Below are 7758 nucleotides of genomic sequence, written 5' to 3' on the forward strand. Positions count from 1 at the left end.
CCTCCTGCTTTCTTGCTCCAACCTGCAGACACCTAAATATAGAGAGCTCTGACAAGCTCTGCCACTCCCCACTCCATCAGCTGCGCTGCACAATCCCCATGGCACTCACAGAGGGCAACCTTCTGGGCAAGCACTGGGAATGACTGCCTCTGTTTTATGGCATTTGGAGCACATCTTGAACCTGCCTGTGGCTCTCAGTGCATTCCCAGCACCAGGGTTGGTGTGATGGTGCAGTGGGGGTTGAGAGTTTCCCAGCACTTGGCGCAGGAGCCCTTTGAAAAGCACAGTGGGGCAGTCCTCCCGCACTTCAGAAACAGGTTTTCAAGACATGATGCAAGGAATAGGATGAGCTTGTTCCTGAGGAACAATATTTTCCTGCTTTCAACTGATTCTGGTGCTACCACATGGTGAAAATCAGTCAATTCATGGGGTGCATGGGTAACTGAGGGACCTGCAGTTCCCATGGAAGGAGAAACTCTACTTAAACCCCACAAAAATTAAGCTAGAATCTGCAGATTCTGTGCCAGAACCAGAGCTAAATACTTTGTTCCTCTATTAATTGCTATTGGTCTGCTCTGACTTCATAGCTTAGAAATGTTCTTTGGTGCAAATCCAGAATTACAGACACCCCTGTAGTGTTGCAGTTGACTGGAGAGGTTGCATGGATTTGGGGATTTCTGCATAGCTGTGTCTAGACCTCTTCCTACAATGCCCAAGTATTATTTTTTCAATACATTGATCTGCTCAAGCAGCGTGGCTCTCGGCACAGCAGCAATGAATTCACTGCAGAACATTGCATGTATTGTCTGAAGCTTTCCTGCTTGGGGTCTGTAGCTCTACAAAGCTGGAAGTTGTCTTCCCTGTCTTCAAACATCTACACCACAGACATCTCTGTCTACATCAGTCTCCGTGGACGTTACACTCAGAGAAGAGAAACTGGCACCTTCAAGCCTGAACCTATCCATCCTAATTTGGGTCTGTGCTGCAGGATGTGTCATGCTTTCAGTGCTCCTGTTTTCTCCACTGACTGTGGAGGCTTCAGATGTCACCACCCCTCACACTACACATACAGCTCTCAAATCTCCATGAGATTATTGCACAGTTCCATTTGGAAGGATCCATATGACTTGTCCCAGCCATCCTTGAGCAGACTATTTAGGTCTCATTTCACTGCCTTCTGATACACCAGAGGAATGCAGAGCAGAGGCTGCTTGACAAGAACATCCTCAAGATAAGCACGATCTGGTGTATCTGATTGTATCTCTTAAGCTCGTTATCCTTGGGGAGCACAATGACATGCTGCACAGGCAGCTGCTCTCATTGCTTCTTTTCATTCAGCGGATGCTGCTGTCAAATTACATCCCACTTCCTTTACAGGTAGAGCTGCTCCATAGATTTTGAACTCTGCCCCTGTAAAAGGCTTTCAGTCATCGCTTCCATCACTTCCATCACACCCCGTCTCCATCAGTGACTTTTTCAATAACTGTACCTTCTGGACACTTGTAATATTTGTTCTTATCTGAAATTCTGTTTCTCACAACATGACCCAAAACTTCTGCTGTATTCTAGCTCTGCCTAAAATCTGCATACCCACAATGTGCAGTGATACCTCCGAGAGCTGCTTACCCACAAGGACATAAATACGTTCAGCTTTAGCCTCTATCTAATGTGAGCCACAACAGGGACTGACACTCCTCAACTTCCAGGCAGGAAAACCACAGTCATCACAGAAGATCCCCAAACCATTGCTCAGTGTGAACACATGCATCTTGAGGATCAGGCCAACTTCTTTGCGTAGGGGAAATAGTCCGGGTTTGACACAGATCTGAGGCTTAATCCTCCATCCAGATGAACTCCTACAAATGCCAGGCACAGCCTGACAGAGGCTGTTGGCTGTTGGATGATCCTCAAGGTCCCTTTCAACCTCAGCCATCCCTTGCTCTCATGAGAAAAGATGACGGCATGTTGGAAACTTTTCCCCTAACAATAGCCTGCCGTTCTCTTTGTGTGCTTGGTTACAGAGTCATAGAATCACCAAGGTTGGAAAAGACCTCCAAGATCATTCAGTCCAACCAAATTCTTGCACTGTAAGAGGCAGGCGGTTCAGTCCCTGCCATCCCCACCTCCAAAGGCATCAGAAAGGTAGGTTTGACTGTAGCAGGGTCAGGAAGAGGCAGAAGAGTATCAAACCTGGTTCCAACTCCTCTTAATCACCATGACTGCAAGTCCTCGTCTCAGCTAACTGAGCTTTTTAAACCTTGCACAGTTCACAGTGGCTCTGGGTCAAAATTTGCCTTCCCCTCGTTGCTTGCATACTTGAGATTTACTTCCAGTAGTGACATCAAAGCCCAGGACTATCCAGAACCAGAAAGACTGATCACATTCCAGTCTCTAAACAAATTAGAGCATGCCAACAGATGATAGTAGGTATCTGTGGATACGCTCCTAGTCTGTGGCAAATGCAAGGAATGCAACTTCTTTCATGGTGGGTTAAGTTAAGTCACATTGCCCCAGATTTGCTGTGGGCTAAGAGCATACAGGAACACTTTTCACAGCTCAGTGCATGCACTGCGTCTTGTTAAGCCGTGGTAACTCGATCACACTTGCACAATCCCCAGGCACCATGAAATCACTCTGTTCATGCAGTGCAGATGCTGCCTGCCTACTGTGGGCTGTATGCTCCTGTGCATTAGCCACAGATGAATTGCTTTGCCTTGTGCTCAGTAAGGAAGGAAAAAGAATGAAATGTGTTTTGTACAGTGAGCCTATGCTTTGGAAAGTAATAAATGGAGTCCTGGGGAGGGATGACTGTGGAAGAGTAAAATCATTTACAACTGTGCAGAGTGGTTACAGTTGGAATTCCTGGTGAAGATGAGTGTGCTGTCTCGGAAGGAGGGTGGACAAGAACAGCAGCACTTTTAATCCGAGGGACACACTCTTCCAGTAACTGAATTACTGAATAACTGTTGGCTTCCCATGAGTCTGCCCAGTGCTGCCTCTCCTCTCCCTGTTTCTCCATGCCCTCCAGTGTCCTTGTTCAAACAGCAGGCTTGCTGGAGGAAGTGACTCCTGCACAGTGCACCCAGTGGATATCCAGCTTTCCCAGGTCTCTGAGGGCAGATTGAGTTGACATTATTTTGCTCCACAGAATAAACTTACTGAAAGGGATTGAGAGCACCAGAAGTGCCTGATGTTAGAAGATTTTCATCTCTCATCCAGATACTGTCCTACAGCAGTTTCCAGCAATGAGTGGCACATCTGTATTCCCAACCTTTTCACATACAGGATGCCTATTGTACTCCCATTCTTCAGGACCAGTCATGAGGCAAGGGAAAGGCAGTGGATGCTCCATCCCTGGAGCTGTTCAAGACCGGGTTGAATGGAGCCCTGGGCAACCTGGTCTGGTACCAGATCTGGAGGTTGGTGGCCCTGCCTGTGGTTGGAGCTTGATGATCCTCCAACCCAACCCAAACCATTCTATGATTCTATGATTCCATTAATCCATTAGACTGGAGCTCTGTGGCATGAGGAGTCACTGGCCGCAGATAACAGGGCACACAGAAGCAAGTCTCAACAAGCAGCTTTGTGCTGTTTCACATCCCAAAGCATTCCAGGCAAGCGTACTTACTGGCCAATGGCCCTTTTTCTTCAGTGACACTCTTTCTTCTTGCAGGAAATTCATGTCATGAAACCCAGTGCTTAGAAAAAAAAAGGATGGAGGTCTCTGTTTTAAACAGAAATTGATTTCAGCCACTCCCACTCTCACTTCCATTCACCAGCTGCAAGATAAGAGTCCAAGAATCTGGCCAGGGTCATCTGTGTGACGTATAGAGGACAAGGGCTATTAGCTGTCAGGTCTTTGGTGCCTTATTGGTTTTGCTTGGTTAATAAAAGCAAACTCAGTTTTGGCTAGGTCTTTCAGCAACTAAGAGCTGTAACTACGTAGTCTTGCACACTTAGCCCTCTGCGAACCTTAACCAGATTTCCATCCACTGTTTGCATTCTTTCGTGTGTGTTCATAGTTACAGGTATCTTCTGTTGGCATAACAGGCAGAGGAATGGCACGTGTGATGTTCTGTACCTTATTGACATCCTCCTGTTATCATCCTGACAGCCCGGTGACTCAGCAGTGCTGTGGTGCTTATGCAAATGGCACATTCCTGAGTGTTTACCGGTTTGTTTGCATTGCTCATGCCCTTATTTATCAATAAATGCCATTCTTCTAACCCTTGCTCCCATGTTTCTTTTGGTTTTCTCACACAGACGTTTTTATTTACAGTCCATTCAGAACTGCTGTAATTCTTCTGTTACAAATTTGGATGTAATCATGAAATCTGGTGTAACTTTTGGTACAAATGTAAAAGAACATACCCCACTCTGTGCCTTCCTCTCATCAGTGAGTGACTGACTGGGTGATCTGAAACCCAAAATTGTACCTCTTTGTTTGTCATCAAGACTGCAGTGGAGGAAGGTCAGAGAGTCTCAAAGATTCTAATGTGAGCCCATTGTACAGTCACAGGAAGTGTGGGGTTCAAGCATTGCCTTCCCCAAAAAGCAATGATCAGCTTCTGCTGGAATGAGGCTACGACTGGAAGAGGTAGGGAAGCTCATGGCATGATGTGCCTTTATGAAGAGGGAAGTTTCAGGTTGGTGGGAACTGAGATGCACTAGCAAAGCCAAAAGGTGGGTTGGGTACCAGCATGTAGTTCCAGACCATCAGCTCCACTGCTTTGACTATCACTCAGTACATACCCCAATATCAAGAGATAACTTGTGGCTGTGCTTGCTCTTGCAGCAGTGGCCTACTTTGCTTGGCCTGACCTACAGTGTGTGTAAGCTTGGCCCACAGTTGCCTGCTGTAATGGGAATGTGTTTTATTTCATACTTATCTGTCTATCAGATCGCTGCAGTTTTGCACAGGCATTAACAAGGGTGCTGCCGGAGTGCCTCACCTTGAGATAACAAGGCATTAAATGGGCTGAGCAGGGTTGGAGAGCAAATACTGTAAAAGGTGAACATTTGCAGAGTATTGGTGTTGGGAGACATGGTGCTGTGTGGGCAAACTTTGCCCTAATGAATCTGGATGTGCCAAGCAGAGCCCAGCACCAACCCTGCCTCGTGTGTGTCATTAACCAGTCCATTTGGACTTGGTGATGGGAGAAGCCAGACGACAGCAGGAGGAACTTCAGAAGGATTCTTCTCCAGGCTGCCAGGTGAGCAATCACAGCACTGCAGAGCTCAGTGCTGTGCCAGCTGCTCCCGAGGGGAGACTGTGCTTCACAGGGAGAGCCAGGTTGGTGAGTGCTGAGCACCTGACATCTCCTGCAAAAGAGCCAAGCAGAAGTGAGATTTCTCTCTTGACAGGTGCTGAAGTGTCTGACTGTCACCTTGTTTTCAAGATTCCGGGGAGCCAAGCCAGTTTCAGAGCTTGTCTGCAGGTTCAGGTGCAAATTTCTGCAGACATTCGTGTGACGCAGCAACCAAAGCATCCTTTCTAAAATTCCTCTGAGGAGGCAGGGCTTAAAAATACAGAATTCTGAAGCTGATAGTGCATTCATCAAAGCTCAACTCGGGAAGGTTTGCCTGCTCCCATATTATCACAGGGTGTCCGGTGCATGGAGTGGGGGGCCACGAAGAAGAAAGAAAGCAAGAAGCAGATTTTCCTTCCTGAGACACACAGTGACTGCTTTAACTGATCGCCATTGCCACTTTTTCAATAGAGGCACTGAGGGGAACGGTTCAGTGATGGGTGGATGGTTGGTCTTGATGGTCTTAGTGATCTTTTCCCACGTTAATGATTCTACGATTCTAACAGCATCAATCCCGAGGAGCTCTCCAGGGCTTGCCAACCTGGAAAGAAGTGGCAGAGACTTCTGCTACTCTCACAGATTGGCTGAGATAGCAGAGTCGTTAAGGAAATGCAATCATAACAGTGTTTTATTGTTTTATAGTTCTGCAACTCTGTTCTATTATTACAATTTTATGTGTTCAGGTAAACACATCCTCCAGCCTCTAAATCTCTCCTGGTGACAAAGCTGACTTAGATGCACATTCAGGTAATGGAAGGCTGCACATACAAGTGTGTGGAGGTTCTTAAACCTTGGTACCAGAGGGCTCCTGTAGTCATGTTCTCAGCAATATTCTCATGGAAAGCTAAAGAGCAGCATGGAGCCCCTTGGATTTCTTGGACCCTGAGGGGGCTGGTGTGATAGAGGGAGAGGTTGTGGGATAGGAGAGCTCAGTGTCAAGGGAGAGGAGAACATGCTTGGACACTGGAGCACCTCTGGCATCTATCTCACTGCTCCTAATCTGTGTGGGGACATAATTAGACTTTGTCAAAGTCACAGCTTCCTCATCTGAGAATGAACAACCCACTTGGAAATGCCTTTCTTCTTGCCCTCCACCCGTTCCTGGCTGTAATTCTTCAGCATTTTGCCTTAATTTCATTTGAGAGGCGCTCTGTGAACCCAGAAATGATTGGATGAGACTACACTCACTGAGGATGAACTGTCTCTGCTCCATTTGAGGACTGTCTGCAGCTAAAAGCAGCAGTTAAAATACATAAGAATGTGAGAAAACCCCTCTGCAGATTTGATGCTCCATCATGTCAGTGGGATTTGGAGGTAATTTTCCCATGGAGGTGTAGGAGGTTGTTCACCTTAGGAGAAAAAATGAAAGACCACAGTTTCATTCTCAGTGAAGATGAGGATTCTGATCTGCTAAGGGAGATATGTGAGAGTGAATCCCCAGGGATGGGGATAAACTGGGAGCAAAAAAAGGTAAGAAATATCTCCTATGGGACAGGAAAAGGATGATAACAGAAGTAGTTGGAAGATGCCTACCATTCCCAAAGGACTTCTCAGGGCTGAAAAGAGAAAGGCTGCTTCCACGGAAGAGGAAACAAGGAGAAATACCCAACAGGAACCTGGATCTGTCACTCCTTTTGCATGGTTAGGGGCTGACCTGCTGGAATATTAATAGAGGATTTCCCAAATAGCCCAAAAATATAGGAGTTTTTTCTTTTAAATCACATTGTGAAATGCAAGGCTGGGTTCCTACAGGTGAAAAGCATGTGGGGATTAATGGGGCACAAGTTTTAGGGCTCCACATTAAGCTTTGTGATTGAAGCATCCAAGAAGCCAAATTGGAGAGTTTCATATTCTGTACGGTGGCAATAATGCAAAAGGAACACTTGTGAGGCATCCAGTCCTCTGTGAGGCACAGAGCTGTGGTGTCAGCATCCTCGTGGCTTCCAGGGTCTCCCTTTGCCTGGTATCTTCCAGCACAGGCTGCTTCAGAGCCAGGCTGGGAAATCGGACCTCAAGAAATGACAGCACATTTTGGTTTGAATATTTGGAGTGGAAGACAATTTTCTAGCCAGAACTTGACTCTGGTGATTCATTAGCTATGAGGTCAGAAGACATTAAATGGTCTTATCTCTCCTGAGATATAAAGGATCTGGAAGGTCACCAGCTGATTTGAGTTCACAGCCCTCATGACGATGCAAAAAGTTGCTCAGTCTTGTACTCAGAATCTCCAAGTGATGGAGAACCCACCATGCTCTGAATCTGCTTCAGTGATTCATTAACTGTGCCTCAGCTCCCTGCAGCTGTTGGTTTTGTCTGCTGTCATCACAGACCTGCTTTTCCTCTGTCTAATTATAGTCAGTAATCAAGTCACTTTTTAGACAGCCAGTCCGCTCAGTGAGTATATACTGCATGTTTAAATTTGCCTTGTAACTCCAAACTGGAAGCATTC

Source organism: Centrocercus urophasianus, unplaced genomic scaffold (genome assembly GCF_019232065.1).
Source record: "Centrocercus urophasianus isolate 14NV4802_14NV808 unplaced genomic scaffold, USGS_Curo_1.0 seq_48, whole genome shotgun sequence".
In the NCBI taxonomy this organism is placed as follows: domain Eukaryota; kingdom Metazoa; phylum Chordata; class Aves; order Galliformes; family Phasianidae; genus Centrocercus; species Centrocercus urophasianus.